Source organism: Hyla sarda, chromosome 12, assembly GCF_029499605.1.
Source record: "Hyla sarda isolate aHylSar1 chromosome 12, aHylSar1.hap1, whole genome shotgun sequence".
In the NCBI taxonomy this organism is placed as follows: Eukaryota; Metazoa; Chordata; class Amphibia; order Anura; family Hylidae; genus Hyla; species Hyla sarda.
In genome coordinates this window covers 7946456-7961982 of record NC_079200.1, presented here as the reverse complement: position 1 = coordinate 7961982, position 15527 = coordinate 7946456, and the positions used below count along the sequence as shown (strand labels likewise).

At 50.0% G+C, this 15527-nt stretch overlaps 1 protein-coding gene across 4 annotated transcripts in view; it reads left to right on the top strand.

Moving 5' to 3' along the window:
• ZNF385C (zinc finger protein 385C) overlaps nucleotides 1–15527 on the top strand; it is a 299586-nt gene that overhangs the window by 136334 nt on the left and 147725 nt on the right. The gene's annotated exons all lie outside the window — the stretch shown is intronic.

Below are 15527 nucleotides of genomic sequence, written 5' to 3'. Positions count from 1 at the left end.
AAGATATGGACTCTGTTCGCACGAGGCGTTTCGTCTCCTCGGCTCCTCTCTCCTCTGGTCCCCTGCAATCTGTTCCTGTGCCTCCCGCCGTGGAGGCTATGCAGGTCGACCGGTCTCGCCTGACACCTCAAGAGAGGACACGACGCCGTATGGAGAACCTCTGCCTGTACTGTGCTAGTACCGAACACTTCCTGAGGGATTGTCCTATCCGTCCTCCCCGCCTGGAAAGACGTACGCTGACTCCGCACAAAGGTGAGACAGTCCTTGATGTCTACTCTGCTTCTCCACGTCTTACTGTGCCTGTGCGGATGTCTGCCTCTGCCTTCTCCTTCTCTACAGTGGCCTTCTTGGACTCTGGATCTGCAGGAAATTTTATTTTGGCCTCTCTCGTCAACAGGTTCAACATCCCGGTGACCAGTCTCGCCAGACCCCTCTACATCAATTGTGTAAATAATGAAAGATTGGACTGTACCATACGTTTCCGCACGGAGCCCCTTCTTATGAGCATCGGATCTCATCATGAGAGGATTGAACTTTTGGTCCTCCCCAATTGCACCTCGGAGATTCTCCTTGGACTTCCCTGGCTTCAACTTCATTCCCCAACCCTGGATTGGTCCACTGGGGAGATCAAGAGTTGGGGGTCCTCTTGTTCCAAGAACTGTCTAAAACCGGTTCCCAGTAACCCTTGCCGTAACTCTGTGGTTCCTCCAGTAACCGGTCTCCCTAAGGCCTATATGGACTTCGCGGATGTTTTCTGCAAAAAACAAGCTGAGACTCTACCTCCTCACAGGCCTTATGATTGCCCTATCGACCTCCTCCCGGGTACTACTCCACCCCGGGGCAGAATTTATCCTCTCTCTGCCCCAGAGACTCTTGCCATGTCCGAATACGTCCAGGAGAATCTAAAAAAGGGCTTTATCCGTAAATCCTCCTCTCCTGCCGGAGCCGGATTTTTCTTTGTGTCCAAAAAAGATGGCTCCCTACGTCCTTGCATTGACTACCGCGGTCTTAATAAAATCACGGTTAAGAACCGCTACCCCTTACCCCTCATCTCTGAACTCTTTGATCGCCTCCAAGGTGCCCACATCTTCACTAAATTGGACTTAAGAGGCGCCTATAACCTCATCCGCATCAGAGAGGGGGACGAGTGGAAAACGGCATTTAACACCAGAGATGGACACTTTGAGTATCTGGTCATGCCCTTTGGACTGTGCAATGCCCCTGCCGTCTTCCAAGACTTTGTCAATGAAATTTTTCGTGATCTGTTATACTCCTGTGTTGTTGTATATCTGGACGATATCCTAATTTTTTCTGCCAATCTAGAAGAACACCGCCAGCATGTCCGTATGGTTCTTCAGAGACTTCGTGACAACCAACTCTATGCCAAAATTGAGAAATGTCTGTTTGAATGCCAATCTCTTCCTTTTCTAGGATATTTGGTCTCTGGCCAGGGACTACAGATGGATCCAGACAAACTCTCTGCCGTCTTAGATTGGCCACGCCCCTCCGGACTCCGTGCTATCCAACGCTTTTTGGGGTTCGCCAATTATTACAGGCAATTTATTCCACATTTTTCTACCATTGTGGCTCCTATCGTGGCTTTAACCAAAAAAAATGCTGATCCCAAGTCCTGGCCTCCTCAAGCAGAAGACTCCTTTAAACGACTCAAGTCTGCCTTTTCTTCGGCTCCCGTGCTCTCCAGACCTGACCCTTCCAAACCCTTCCTATTGGAGGTTGATGCCTCCTCAGTGGGAGCTGGAGCTGTTCTTCTACAAAAAAATTCTTCCGGGCATGCTGTCACTTGTGGTTTTTTCTCTAGGACCTTCTCTCCAGCGGAGAGGAACTACTCCATCGGGGATCGAGAGCTTCTAGCCATTAAATTAGCACTTGAGGAATGGAGGCATCTGCTGGAGGGATCAAGATTTCCTGTTATTATCTACACCGACCACAAGAACCTCTCCTACCTCCAGTCTGCCCAACGGCTGAATCCTCGCCAGGCCCGGTGGTCTCTGTTCTTTGCCCGATTTAATTTTGAGATTCACTTTCGTCCTGCCGATAAGAACATTAGGGCCGATGCTCTCTCTCGTTCCTCGGATGCCTCAGAAGTTGATCTCCCTCCGCAACACATCATTCCACCTGACTGCCTGATCTCCACTTCTCCTGCCTCCATCAGGCAGACTCCTCCAGGAAAGACCTTTGTTTCTCCACGCCAACGCCTCGGAATCCTCAAATGGGGTCACTCCTCCCATCTCGCAGGTCATGCGGGCATCAAGAAATCTGTGCAACTCATCTCCCGCTTCTATTGGTGGCCGACTCTGGAGACGGATGTTGGGGACTTTGTGCGAGCCTGCACTATCTGTGCCCGGGATAAGACTCCTCGCCAGAAGCCCGCTGGTTTTCTTCATCCTCTGCCTGTCCCCGAACAGCCTTGGTCTCTGATTGGTATGGATTTTATTACTGATTTACCCCCTTCCCGTGGCAACACCGTTATTTGGGTGGTCGTTGATCGATTCTCCAAAATGGCACATTTCATCCCTCTTCCTGGTCTTCCTTCTGCGCCTCAGTTGGCTAAACAATTTTTTGTACACATTTTTCGTCTTCACGGGTTGCCTACGCAGATTGTCTCGGATAGAGGGGTCCAATTCGTGTCTAAATTCTGGAGGGCTCTCTGTAAACAACTCAAGATTAAATTAAATTTTTCCTCTGCATATCATCCCCAGTCCAATGGACAAGTAGAAAGAATTAACCAGATCCTGGGTGATTATTTGCGACATTTTGTTTCCTCCCGCCAGGATGACTGGGCAGATCTCCTTCCATGGGCCGAATTCTCGTATAACTTCAGGGTCTCTGAATCTTCCTCCAAATCCCCATTTTTCGTGGTGTACGGCCGTCACCCTCTTCCCCCCCTCCCTACCCCCTTGCCCTCTGGTCTGCCCGCTGTGGATGAAATTTCTCGTGACCTTTCCATTATATGGAGAGAGACCCAAAATTCTCTCTTACAGGCTTCTTCACGCATGAAGAGGTTCGCGGATAAGAAAAGAAGAGCTCCCCCCGTTTTTTCCCCTGGAGACAAGGTATGGCTCTCCGCTAAATATGTCCGCTTCCGTGTCCCTAGCTACAAGTTGGGACCACGCTATCTTGGTCCTTTCAAAATTTGGTGTCAAATTAATCCTGTCTCTTATAAACTTCTTCTTCCTCCTTCTCTTCGTATCCCTAATGCCTTTCACGTCTCTCTTCTCAAACCACTCATCCTCAACCGTTTTTCTCCCAAATCTGTTCCTCCCACTCCTGTTTCCGGCTCCTCGGACGTCTTCTCGGTCAAGGAGATTTTGGCTGCCAAAAAGGTCAGAGGGAAAAATTTTTTTTTAGTAGACTGGGAGGGTTGTGGTCCTGAAGAGAGATCCTGGGAACCTGAGGACAACATCCTTGACAAAAGTCTGCTCCTCAGGTTCTCAGGCTCCAAGAAGAGGGGGAGACCCAAGGGGGGGGGTACTGTTACGCCGAGCGCTCCGGGTCCCCGCTCCTCCCCGGAGCGCTCGCTTCACTCCCTCCGCTGCAGCGCTCCGGTCACGTCCTCTGACCCGGGGCGCTGCGATCCCGCTGCCAGCCGGGATGCGATTCGCGATGCGGGTAGCGCCCGCTCGCGATGCGCACCCCGGCTCCCCTACCTGACTCGCTCCCCGTCTGTTCTGTCCCGGCGCGCGCGGCCCCGCTCCCTAGGGCGCGCGCGCGCGCCGGGTCTCTGCGATTTAAAGGGCCACTGCGCCGCTGATTGGCGCAGTGGTTCCAATTAGGGTTTTCACCTGTGCACTTCCCTATATTACCTCACTTCCCTTGCACTCCCTTGCCGGATCTTGTTGCCTTAGTGCCAGTGAAAGCGTTCCTTGTGTGTTCCTTGCTTGTGTTTCCAGACCTTCTGCCGTTGCCCCTGACTACGATCCTTGCTGCCTGCCCCGACCTTCTGCTACGTCCGACCTTGCTTCTGCCTACTCCCTTGTACCGCGCCTATCTTCAGCAGCCAGAGAGGTGAGCCGTTGCTAGTGGATACGACCTGGTCACTACCGCCGCAGCAAGACCATCCCGCTTTGCGGCGGGCTCTGGTGAAAACCAGTAGTGGCTTAGAACCGGTCCACTAGCACGGTCCACGCCAATCCCTCTCTGGCACAGAGGGTCCACTACCTGCCAGCCGGCATCGTGACAGTCACAGTCATTAGTGTCCCCTCATCTCTCCCTGTGTCACAGTCATTAGTGTCCCCTCATCTCTCCCTGTGTCACAGTCATTAGTGTCCCCTCATCTCTCCTCTGTGTCACAATCATTAGTGTCCCCTCATCTCTTCCTGTGTCGCAGTCATTAGTGTCCCCTCATCTCTCCCTGTGTCACAGTCATCAGTGTCCCCTCATCTCTCCCTGTGTCAGTCATTAGTGTCCCCCATCTCTCCCTGTGTCACAATCATTAGTGTCCCCTCATCTCTCCCTGTGTCACAGTCATCAGTGTCCCCTCATCTCCCCCTGTGTCACAGTCATTAGTGTCCCCCATCTCTCCCTGTGTCACAGTCATTAGTGTCCCCCCATCTCTCCCTGTGTCACAATCATTAGTGTCCCACCATCTCTCCCTGTGTCACAATCATTAGTGTCCCCCCATCTCTCCCTGTGTCACAGTCATTAGTGTTCCCTCATCTCTTCCTATGTCACAGTCATTAGTGTTCCCTCATCTCACCCTATGTCACAGTCATTAATATCCCCTCATCTCTCCTCTGTGTCACAATCATTAGTGTCCTCTCATATCTCCCTGTGTCACAGTCATTAGTGTCCTCTCATCTTTTAAATTAAAAAAAAGCTATTTTACTTACCTCCATTTCCATACTGATCCCCCGTTCGTCCTCCGGTGTTCAGCAGCAGATGTCTTTGGTTGGCAGTTCCGTGTCACATGATTAAAAAGTGTCGCCATCGAGGCCACTGATTGGCTGGAACGGAGGTGGAGGTAAGTAAAACTATTTTTTTTTATTTATTTTTTTAAAGGATGGGCACTTACTGGAAAGGGCTGACATAAACCTGGACACCACCATGGATTTGTCAAGCCCTGTCTACAGCAATGACAGTCGTCATACATAGAAATAAAGAATAGTTTATCATGAAGTATATGTTTATGGGACATACCAACCCTATGCTCCGTGCACAGGGACAGTCAAGCGCCATTCTGGAGATCGTAGGGGGTCCCATTGGTCGGACCCCCGGTGATCAGACACTTGTGGATAGGGGATAAGATGAGACCTCCAGAGGAATGGTAAACCGGTCAGACCCCGCATATATACTGGGGTGACAATTGGGCATGAGGACTGTCATGGTGGCAATTAAGTGCCACGATCGCTATTGATCACAACACTTAAAGGGGTACTCTGCCCCTAGACATTTTATCCCCTATTCAAAGGATAGGGGATAAGATGTCTGATCACATTAGTCTTGCTGATGGGGACCCCCACGATCTCAGCAGCGGCACCCCAGGCATCCGGTGCACGGAGCGAACTTCGCTCTGTGCTTGATGACTGGCTATGTGGGGGTGAGGCTCATGACGTCACGGCAACGGCGTGGGAGGGGGCGTGACGGCCGTAATGTTACGAGCCTCCGGCGCTGTACCAGACACTCTAAACGGATGCCAAGTGCAGCAGGGAAATTGCGGGAGTCCCCAGCGGCGGGACCCCCACGATCAGACATCTTATCCCCTATTCTTTGAATATAGGATAAGATGTCTAGGGGCGGAGTACCCCTTTAAGGTATTAATGATTGAGATTGGCGGGATTGGGAGTGCCCTACATAGACTTTGACCCTCACCGTCTATGAAGGACTACCAGTATTGGATGATGGAGCAGTTCGGCGCTGTCATCTTACCGTTTCTTTACCACTTACCATAATAATCCATTATTACGTTTCCTCTACTCCTTCGGTGATATTTACCGTCTGGTAGGAGACAGGATCTGTAAGAATCTGCCTATCAAAGAGTTGTCTGCGCCGGGAAATGAAAGGTCTCCTCTATGATCCTGGCATAACTAGCGTTTATAAGAGTACTTTGTGTCCATTGTATCTTGTTGACAGATGAAGCTGTCACCGACTAAGCAATCCAGCGCAGTCTCTGCGATCCATTCGTCCGGCCGTAGTTCAGTTACAGAATGATTAAGCTCGCTCCCGGTAAAACTGTGTAACCCGTGAATGATCTAGGCCTCTTAAAATGTCACCACATGCCACTCATCATTGGGACGTCCGTCATTCGCCATTTTGCTTGCCAGATTATGATCCTGATAGGTTCTTGTAATGTCCCAGAGAGGCGCATAAAGAGGGATTCTGCCCGAGGTACGAACTGTGACTCTGCTGCTTCGTTACTTCATCCTTGGGTTAAATTAGTCATAAAGGGATATCGGCTGAATTCACATAGGAATTAGGAATGTCAGGTGACGTGTTCTATAATACTGACAAATCACCGTGACCAGATGGAATTCACCCCTGTGGTCTAAGGGAGTTAAGTCATGTGTTAGACAGACCCTTATTTCTGATATTTAAGGACCATTATTCATAAAGGGATATCAGCTGTATTTACACAGGAAATTGGAATGTCAGGTGACATGAATAGGGAGGAGTTATACTATAGAATATATAAATCATTATGTCAAGGTGGTATTCACCCTTGTGGTCTAAAGGAGTTAAAAGGGGTTCTCCTCCCCTAGACATCTTATCCCCTATCCTGCTCGTGACGTCACAGCCGTGCCCCGCTCGTGACATCACCACAACGCCCCCTCAATGCAAGTCTATGGGTAGGGGTGTGACGGCCGAGGGGGCTTGGAAGTTCGCTCCATTCACCGGATGTCTGAGGCGACAGGGGTCCCTAGCGGCGACAGATCAGACACCTTATCCTAATCCTTTGGATGGGGGATAAGATGTATAGGGAGGAGGTATACTATAAAATAGAACAGATGGCATTCACCCATGTGGTCTAAGGGAGTTAAATAATGTGTTAGACAGACCCAGGCCCAGAAAATGAAGCCGGATGATCAGTGGCACAACAGACGGATCCTGTGAGACCCTATTGACTTTAACGGGGTCCGTCTGGTCTAGTGTCTTTTTATTTAGCAGGATTTGATCAGACACTGGTTGCTTGATATGGAGGGTAGTTATTAATGGTACACCTGAGGCTGTAGTATAGGGGGTCACCATTATTAGTTGGGTACCACATGTGGCAGTATTATAGGAGTTACTGTTACTATTGGGGTACCATAGGGGAAAGTATTACAGCGGGTCACGGTTACTAGTGGTGTACCATAGGGGGCAGTAGTATAGGGGTCACTTTTATTTGCTTGACTCCCTATAATACTGCCCCCTATGGTACCCCAATAGTAACAGTGACCCTCTATAATACGGTCCCCTAGGGTACCCATTAGTTACGAAGACCTCCCTATAATTCTGCCCGATGTTGTATCCCACTTGTAAAAGTGACCCTCTCTAATACTGCCTGTGGTACACTTTTACTAGTGGGCTACCAGAGGGGCAATATTATAGGGGTCACTGTAAGTAGTGGAGTACCACCTGTGACCGTATTATAGGGGGTCACTGTTACTAGTGGGGTACCATAGAGGGCAGTATTATAGTAGGGTCACTGTTACTAGTGGGGTACCATGGGGGGTCACTGTTAGTAGCTTGTACCACAGGGGGCAGCATTATAGGGGTCATTGGTACTAATGGGCATCACTGGGGGTAGGTTATAGGCCGTCACTGTTACTAGTGGGGACCACAGGCCCTATTCTCTTTAATATATTTGTGGGATGGCAGGTTGAGAGGTGCAGGGCAGATGTTGTTACCCTAGGGGCAGATGATATTAACCCCTTGTATTCGTGACGCCAGGGCGTGGTTTATCCTTAACCACCTGAAGGTATATCGCTGGATCCTGGGCTAGGCACAGGGGCAATAAAGACACTGACGCCAAGTTAGGGACAACGGTAGCTTTTCTGAGGGTAGACAGTTATTACAGTCTATACAGTTCAGCCAGGGCCCAAGGAGGTGACCATTGACACAGAGACCTCGCAGGTTTGCTGGGACTTGTAGTTGGACTGGAGAATTTAGTGCAGGCCATGCTGGGTAGACAGATGACTTGACTTGATTGACTTGTGACTGACAGAACGGTGACTTTATCTTACTTGCACTTGACTTGAGGCTCCATTACTCTGGACACACACACTATGCAGGAAGCAAGAGAGCGAAGCTCCACCCAGGGCTTATATGGAGGAGACTAGCAGGGAGCCCATAGGTCACCCCTGGGATCACATGGTCACTGGTACATCCTGGGTAACAATCACATGGTACATTTTATTAAAGGTATAACACATCTTTTAATATACAACATATATACAAATGGGGAAGCAACTACAGGGGGCCCTGGGGACACTGCCTGACAGGACAGCAGGAAAGGTAGGGGACAATACCATCCCATACTGGGCCACCACACATCTATTATTGACCTTGTGGAGGGATCGTACAGGAACATACATTTTTTTGCACATTAGAGGACATATTGAAAGTTGTAGTTTTGTATGGACTCATATGATCAAGCGTTAGTACTGCAGACAGGTAGGTGAAACACAATGTCCATGATGATAAATCCTCCATATATTCAACTCTTGACAATATCTTCAGTATTCAGACATATTAGCGCCGTTATTTCTAAAGCACTTACCTCGGTCAGATGGAGAGAGACACGAGTACAAACCTGACGAGTTTCAGGGGCCCTCCCCCTTAGTCATCGCGCTTCATTCTACCTGTCTGCAGTACTAATGCTTGATCATATGAGTCTATACATGTGGGCATTGGGTTTGTAGAGTCCCGGGATCAATAGCGTTTGCCCAGAATCATGGACTTTCTAGGTTATTTGTTGGTGACTATGATGTTCTGAAAGTTTTAGTTTTGTAACAGATTGGAGACCGAGGGCCTAGAGGGAAGAAGGTTTCTACACAGCTCTGACGGGGTCTTTTTATTTTACTGTTGTCTCTGACATTTCCCAGCATTCCACACGGCCAGAGACAATATGTCATAAGTCACATGGTCTCCAGGGGGTGTGGCTATGCTGCAGTGGGTGGGTGGATAGCATTACTTCAGTAAATCCCTTCCACCCTGCAGGCCAGTCACGCCCCCTGGCAGGGCCGGGGTCAGGGGGGGTACAGCCAATACCCTAGTACAGGGGCTGGGCTCCCAGGTGACTCGGGCCTCCGCTGCACCCCCATACAGCAGCCCCAGCACAGAAACAGAAGACCGCTGCTTAGAAAGGTACAGCACAGAGGACGTCACTCTTCGGTACAGCACAGAGAACATCACTCATCAGTGCAGCGCAGAGAACATCACTCATCAGTGCAGCGCAGAGGACATCACTCGTCGGTGCAGCACAGAGGACGTCACTCATCGGTACAGCGCAGAGGACATCACTCTTCAGTACAGCGCAGAGGACGTCACTCATCAGTACAGCGCAGAGGACGTCACTATTCAGTACAGCGCAGAGGACGTCACTCATCGGTATAGCGCAGAGGACGTCACTCATCGGTACAGCACAGAGGACGTCACTCATCAGTACAGCACAGAGGACGTCACTCATCAGTACAGCGCAGAGGACGTCACTCATCAGTACAGCACAGAGAACATCACTCGTCAGTACAGCGCAGAGGACGTCACTCATCAGTACAGCACAGAGGACATCACTCATCAGTACAGCACAGAGAACATCACTCATCAGTGCAGCGCAAAGGACATCACTCGTCGGTGCAGCACAGAGAACGTCACTCGTCGGTGCAGCGCAGAGGACGTCACTCATCGGTACAGCGCAGAGGACATCACTCTTCAGTACAGCGCAGAGGACGTCACTCTTCAGTACAGCGCAGCGGACGTCACTCATCGGTGCAGCGCAGAGGACGTCACTCATCGGTACAGCACAGAGGACGTCACTCATCAGTGCAGCACAGAGAACTTCACTCATCAGTACAGCGCAGAGGACGTCACTCATCAGTACAGCACAGAGGACGTCACTCATCAGTACAGCACAGAGAACATCACTCGTCAGTACAGCGCAGAGGACGTCACTCATCAGTACAGCACAAAGGACGTCACTCATCAGTACAGCAGAGAGGACGTCACTCATCGGTGCAGCGCAGAGGATGTCACTCATCAGTACAGCAGAGAGGACGTCACTCATCAGTACAGCACAGAGGACGTCACTCATCACTACAGCACAGAGGACGTCACTCATCAGTACAGCGCAGAGGACGTCACTCATCAGTACAGCGCAGAGGACGTCACTCATCAGTACAGCACAGAGGACGTCACTCATCGGTACAGCACAGAGGACGTCACTCATCGGTACAGCACAGAGGACATCACTCGTCAGTACAGCACAGAGGACGTCACTTATCAGTACAGCACAGAGGACGTCACTCATCGGTACAGCACAGAGGACGTCACTCATCGGTGCAGCACAGAGGACGTCACTCATCGGTACAGCACAGAGGACGTCACTCATCAGTACAGCACAGAGGACGTCACTCTTCAGTACAGCACAGAGGACGTCACTCATCAGTGCAGCACAGAGGACGTCACTCATCAGTACAGCGCAGAGGACGTCACTCATCAGTACAGCACAGAGGACGTCACTCATCAGTGCAGCACAGAGGACGTCACTCATCAGTACAGCACAGAGGACGTCACTCTTCAGGTACAGCACAGAGGACGTCACTCTTCAGTACAGCACAGAGGACGTCACTCTTCAGTACAGCACAGAGGACGTCACTCTTCAGTACAGCACAGAGGACGTCACTCATCGGTGCAGCGCAGAGGACGTCACTCATCGGTGCAGCGCAGAGGATGTCAGTCATCAGTACAGCACAGAGGACATCACTCATTAGTACAGCGCAGAGGACGTCACTCATCAGTACAGCACAGAGTACGTCACTCATCGGTACAGCACAGAGGACGTCACTCATCAGTACAGCGCAGAGGACGTCGCTCATCAGTACAGCACAGAGGACGTCACTCATCAGTACAGCACAGAGGACGTCACTCATCGGTACAGCACAGAGGACGTCACTCATCAGTGCAGCGCAGAGGACGTCACTCACTCATCGGTACAGCACAGAGGACGTCACTCATCAGTACAGCACAGAGAACATCACTCATCAGTACAGCACAGAGAACATCACTCATCAGTGCAGTGCAGAGAACATCACTCATGAGTACAGCACAGAGGACATCACTCATCAGTGCAGTGCAGAGAACATCACTCATCAGTACAGCACAGGGGACGTCACTCTTCAGTACAGCGCAGAGGACGTCACTCACTCATCGGTACAGCACAGAGGACGTCACTCTTCAGTGCAGCGCAGAGGACGTCAAACCCACAAAGACGCCGAGCCCCTGTACCTGAGCCGGCTGGCCAGGTAAGAAGCACAACAGGGGGTCAGAGGGAGGAGGGAAGGGGGAGATAATTTGGCACAGGGGGAATAAAGTGGCATGGGGGGGATCAGAGGGCAAGTGGCAGGGGGTGATAAGAGGGGGGCATGAAATTGCACAAAAGATAATGAAGGGGGAATTAAATGGCACAGGGGGATCACGGGGGAGGAATATAATGTATTACGAGGTCACATGTAAGAGCGGCCATGTGGATATTCTTCTTCTTTTATAAATCTAGGACTTTTTAATCATCACCTTGGTTGACGTCTCTGTTCCTCAGTTACCAATTCTCTGTGATTACCATTTTAGGTAGAGGGCACCAACCCTGACGGTACCAGTCTGTAGCTATAAGGTAGTCCTGCCATCTTGTGACCTGTTCGCGGTATTGCACGATTTTTGGGTGTTCTGTGACTAAAAGGACAAAGCCTCATATTCTAACTAGTTAAAGGGGTACTCCGCTGCCCCAGCGCCCGGAACAATTAGTTCCGAACACTGGGGGCCGGCTGCGGGGGTCGTGATGTCACGGCCACGCCCCTCATGACATCACATCACGCCCCCTCAATGCAAGTCTATGGAAGGGGGCGTGACGTCACAACCCCTGCAGCCCGCACCCAGTCTTCGGAACTAGATGTTCTAGGATAATTTTATTTTATTTTTTCAATAGCAGTAATTTACAAATCTGTATAACTTTCCGGCACCAGTTGATTTAAAAAAAAATGTTTTCCAGTGTAGTACCCCTCAAAGAGTACCCCCTACCCAAGGTCTTTCTGAAATTCCATGACCCACCTCTTGTGCGTTCTCCTGTGCCAACACTGACATATCCTTGGCACACTTTTATTGATAGATTATTGGCATACAGTATACCCAAAAAGGAAGAGATCTGTCAAGCCTGGTGGGGTGGGAAGAAGCCACCGGGGGGCGCCTCAATGACAAGTGGTTCAGGCTGCATGACAGTGATGACGCTGATCACAATGTGGATCTGTTGGAGTTCAGTAAAACCTGCAGTAAAGATGCCCATACACCTTAGACAAAAAGTTGAAACCCAGCAGGCCACTAAACCCAGCAGGCCACTAAACCCAGCAGGCCACTAAACCCAGCAGGCCACTAAACCCAGCAGGCCACTAAACCCAGCAGGCCACTAAACCCAGCAGGCCACTATACACTTTAAATCAGTGGTCTCAAACTATGGCCCTTCAGGTGTTGATGCTGGGAGTTGAAGTTTTGCAACATCTGGAGAGCCACAGCTTGAGACCACTTCAAAAAGAAAGGACATGAGAGGGAAACCTTGATTTACCTTTCAGGGACAGTGTGAATCCTTTGGAGTAGGCAGACAGGCTTTTGACTGTCCGGGCACCCTGGGAGTTGAAGTTTTGCAACTTCTGGAGGGCCACAGTTTGAGACCATTGCACAAAGGGATGGCATGAGAGGGAAGCCTTGATTTACCTTTCAGAGGGGACAGTGTGGATTCTCTGGAGAAGGCACGTAGGCTTTTGACTGTCTGGGCATGCTGGGAGTTGAAGTTTTGAAACATCTGGAGGGCCACAGTTTGAGACCACTGCACAAAAGGATGGCATGAGGGGACCTTTCAGGGACAGTGCAGATCCTTTGGAGAAGGCAGACAGGCTTTTGGCTGTCCATGCATGATGGGAGTTGAAGTTTTGCAATATCTGGAGGGCCACAGTTTGAGACAACTGCTTTAGATAGTTGGCCTAACCCGCTGACTTTGGTGGGTTTGGCCAACCTATTTAAGTGTATGGTGGCCTCCCGACTTTCTTTTGACAGATGATGTCGGTGAAGAGGAGGGTCGGGCAGCCTAAATTTCAACTGCTTGACCCTATTGTTCTGGAAAACATAAGCTGCCACCAGAGCTGTCCGGCAGCACCTTACCCCTACCCTCTCCATAAAGGACACATTAACTGTGCCAACCATGCCGGCCAAATGGTCATGTGTATAGGGAGGTCAGGAGGGAGAGCTTGGTCTGAGGGGCATGGCGGATCGGCACTGGCCTTCCCCCTTTGGCTCCACCTACAGGACACTCTCAAGAGATTGACAAAGTCCTTTTACCTATTTTAAGACCACCAAACAAGATGATGAGGGTATATAAGGAACTTTATTAAGGAAGTCTTTATAGGGAGAGTTGCTACTGTGCAATTTCGGTGACAGATGCTCTTTAACCTAAACGTGTGCGATGTCATTTTAACAAATTTTGCAAAGATCAGTAGTACAAGTGAATATAGAAAACTCTGTAATATATCTTATTAGAGAAAAATTCTTCCTCCTCCTGATATCAAGCGTCTTCCATCTCGCCCCTTCTCCTGTCAGACTGTATTCCTTTCTTAAAATCAGCTCAGCTTTGTCCTGTGTCTGCAATACAAGTCTATGGAGGAGGAGGAGGGAGCTCCAGACAAGTAATACAAGTCTATGGAGGGGAAGGAGGGAGCTTCAGACAAGTAATACAAGTCTATGGAGGGGAAGGAGGGAGCTTCAGACAAGTAATACAAGTCTATGGAGGGGGGAGGAGGGATCTACAGAAAAGCAATACAAGTCTATGGAGGGGGGGGGGGCTTCAGACAAGTAATACAAGTCTATGGAGGGGAAGGAGGGAGCTTCAGACAAGTAATACAAGTCTATGGAGGGGGAGGAGGGATCTACAGACAAGCAATACAAGTCTATGGAGGGGAAGGAGGGAGCTTCAGACAAGTAATACAAGTCTATGGAGGGGAAGGAGGGAGCTTCAGACAAGTAATACAAGTCTATGGAGGGGGGAGGAGGGATCTACAGAAAAGCAATACAAGTCTATGGAGGGGGGGGGGCTTCAGACAAGTAATACAAGTCTATGGAGGGGAAGGAGGGAGCTTCAGACAAGTAATACAAGTCTATGGAGGGGGAGGAGGGAGATTCAGACAAGTAATACAAGTCTATGGAGGGGGAGGAGGGAGCTTCAGACAAGTAATACAAGTCTATGGAGGGGGAGGAGGGAGCTCCAGATAAGTAATACAAGTCTATGGAGGGGGAGGAGGGATCTTCAGACAAGTAATACAAGTCTATGGAGGGGAGGAGGGAGCTCCAGACAAGTAATACAAGTCTATGGAGGGGGAGGAGGGATCTTCAGACAAGTAATATAAGTCTATGGAGGGGAAGGAGGGAGCTTCAGACAAGTAATACAAGTCTATGGAGGGGGAGGAGGGAGCTTCAGACAAGTAATACAAGTCTATGGAGCGGGGAGGAGGGATCTACAGACAAGCAATACGAGTCTATGGAGGGTGGAGGAGGGAGCTTCAGACAAGTAATACAAGTCTATGGAGGGGGAAGAGGGATCTTCAGACAAGCAATACAAGTCTATGGAGGGGGGGGGGAGGGAGCTTCAGACAAGTAATACAAGTCTATGAAGGGGGGAGGAGGGAGCTCCAGACAAGTAATACAAGTCTATGGAAGGGGAGGAGGGATCTTCAGACAAGCAATACAAGTCTATGGAGGGGGTGAGGGAGCTTCAGACAAGTAATACAAGTCTATGGAGGGGGAGGAGGGAGCTCCAGACAAGTAATACAAGTCTATGGAGGGGGGAAGAGGGAGCTTCAGACAAGTAATACAAGTCTATGGAGGGGGGAAGAGGGAGCTTCAGACAAGTAATACAAGTCTATGGAGGGGGAGGAGGGATCTTCAGACAAGTAATACAAGTCTATGGAGGGGGAGGAGGGAGCTTCAGACAAGCAATACAAGTCTATGGAGGGGGAGGAGGGAGCTTCAGACAAGCAATACAAGTCTATGGAGGGGGAGGAGGGCGCTTCAGACAAGCAATACAAGTCTATGGAGGGGGGATCTTCAGACAAGCAATAGGGAGGGAAGGGAGCTCCAGAGAAGCAGCACAGGTCTATTGAGGGGGAGCTCTAGACTAGCAATACAAGTCTAAGGAGGTAGGAGCTCCAGAAAAGCCATACAAGAAGTCTATGGAGAGGGCATAAGGGAACTCTACCACCCACCAGCTCTGGGAAAACTGGAAATTATAGATGAAGCCTGTAAAGCAGAAATCTGCTAAAAGATACCTTATACAAATTATA